This window comes from Mus caroli, chromosome 3, assembly GCF_900094665.2.
Source record: "Mus caroli chromosome 3, CAROLI_EIJ_v1.1, whole genome shotgun sequence".
Classification (NCBI taxonomy): Eukaryota; Metazoa; Chordata; class Mammalia; order Rodentia; family Muridae; genus Mus; species Mus caroli.
The window spans coordinates 37,765,934-37,768,649 of NC_034572.1; the positions used below are offsets into that span (position 1 = coordinate 37,765,934).

General features: G+C 36.4%; 1 pseudogene; it reads right to left on the reverse strand.

Moving 5' to 3' along the window:
* Positions 1-1,699, reverse strand: part of LOC110291802 — a 6,282-nt pseudogene extending 4,583 nt beyond the window's left edge.
* Positions 1,700-2,716: the final 1,017 nt, after the last annotated feature.

Genomic DNA, 2,716 nt, shown 5'->3' on the forward strand with positions numbered 1-2,716 from the left:
GCCTCTGCCTCTGCCTCTGCCTCTGCCTCTGCCTCTGCCTCTGCCTCTGCCTCTGCCTCTGCCTCTGCCTCTGCCTCTGTCTCTGTCTCTGCCTCTCTCTCTATGGTGTATGTGTGTGTATATGTGTATGTGTGTGTAGGTGAGAACAAGCATGCACACATGTGGATGTACTCATTAGTGCATTAGTGCATGGACATTAGTAGTTAGGAGTTTGGTGCCTCCCTTTCTGAAACTGGAGCTTGTCCTTAGGTTAGATCAGCTGCCTTTCCTTATGGCTTGGCTTTGGGGTTCACACTGCTTTGCCTAATAACTCATAATAATCCATGGACACAAACCCAAGTCTTTATCTTTAACTAGCAAGTACTTTACACACTGATTCATATCTCCAGCATTGAATTCATTCCTTTCCTAATTTTAGAAGCAATATATTGGTCATTTTTGGGACAGTTTTTATTCAGTTTTAATTTGGGAAAAATTAAATGATGAAATTTTCATTGGTTCCTAAAGGAATTGTATGGAGCTACTCATTTCTTGAAAAACATTTGACTTTTTACAAGCTTATTAGAAGCAGTAGGAATAATACAAATGATACTCAATTATATTCATTATACTTTCTCTTTTATTCTCATGAAAATTGAAACATGGCATTATGATTACCTATTATAGTATATGTATTTAATAAAGACAAAAATAATTCCCCTTTAATATGCATCAGTGACTTTGGCAGTCCCATTTTATGAATACATTTATAAATCCATGGTCCTATTTCTTGAGATTATGACTAGCAAATGTTTATTTAAACTTTGGACTATTCACACACTTATAGATAACTTCCAAAGCTACACAAGTCAAAGCATCAACTTTATGTTTCTAGTTTTTGAAATACATTAATTTATCTTTTGGGGGGTGAGGTGGGTTTGTGCCCCACAGCAAGGGTATAGAAGTCACAGGGAAATATGGGAGCATCGCTACTCTCCCTCAAGACCATGTGGGACTCAGTATTTGAACACAGATTGTCAGGCTGAGTGTAAAGTCCTTTAAAAATACTGGGCCATCTGGCCATCTCCATTTTATGCTTTTAGAGCATAGTGGTCATGGATGCATCTGTCACTTTAGACACTTTGTGCCCAGATTTCATATGACAGACTGTGAGCAAGTTTTCTTCACAGTTGTCTTATGCTGTGGTTTTATTCTATATGGTCAGTGGATCATATCACATGGACTTCTTAAGATGAATGTCAGAACAGGAAGCAGATTAGCAGCATACTTAAAGCTTAGAATGTGTAATTGTCCTAGAAAACTATGTAAAACCATCACGTTTTCCCACAGAAAGCACTAATGGCAGAACAAAAGCATAATTTTAACCAAGAATACATTGAAGAATTGATTAATTAATTGTAGTTAATAACAGGAGCATGGGTTATTCAGGCCAGTAGCTGCATCACTGAAAGCCTACCCTATGCAGCGTGGTGGTCCATAAATGCTCCATTGTGGAAGTATTCTGCATACTTGCATACAGCTCACACCATGGGCGAGTCTCCTCTCCAGCACTCATTTGTTCATTATACAGAGCTTCAATTTTTGACTTCATAAGTTGATCAGGTTTGGGTATTTCCTGAGTCTTGTTAGCTTCCTTTCTCCTGCCAAAAGGCTTATTTTGGAGAATAGTAATTAGCAACATGCTCAGAGATGTTGCCATGTCAGATGCATATTTTTTAAAAGCTATAAACTCCTGGTTATTGAGAATGGTTTACTAATTGTTCATGTTTCTGATCATTCTTACAATTAGTTAGCAGTTGTTGTGTTAAACTATATGTTGATCATTTTAACAGATCAAAATAAAAACCAAGTAGTACAAGGACTTTACAGAAAATATTTGCTATCTTAGTAATGAAATACTTGGCTGTATGAATTCTAAAATAATGTTCAATTAAATGTCCATCTCTAAATTATTAAACAATGAAAGTAATAGACTTGTACCAAGCTCAATTATGTTCAATCTTGTGTGTTTAGACCTATAGAAGATACCACAAATTTACATAATGTTCAATATTGATCATGGCAAGAAATGTAGTGATAAAATTAAAAGATTCATTCTCTATAGACTACAGAAGGATGTTAAATGTTGTTCATATTTAGCAATCAGCTCTCTCAGTCTATGGAAAGGTTGATTATTCTTTATATGGTTATTCAAATTTGATACAGGACAAATAAGACCTCTTTTTCTAAGAACATTCCTAAGTTAAAAGGTAGTTCATTGAGAGAGCTATGCATCCAGGGTGGGTGTAAAGCAGCAGGATTTGTGTTTTTATTTCTCTTTCTAGAATGCTTCAGCATGTTTGGGGCTAATGCATTCTTAATCAAAGAGCAATCTTTTTTGCTGTAGTTCTAATTATCTTTTTTATTTTTATTAATCATTCCATTTGTTACATCTCAAATGATAATTCACTTCCCGATTACCCTTCCACCAACCCACCATTATACATCTGCCCTCTCTCCTCCCTTTGCCTGTATGGGGGTGTTCCCCCACTCATCCACCCTCTTTCCCCTGACTCCACCAGCAACCCCCCCACCCTGCAGTCATTCCAGCATAGCCATATATTTTGAGGCATACTACAGATCCCAGTAACAGAAGCAAAAGGAAAACACCAAAACAAAGTATAACAACAATTAAAGTCAGATCATGAGACTAGCAAAAAAAAAAAAAAAAAAAAAA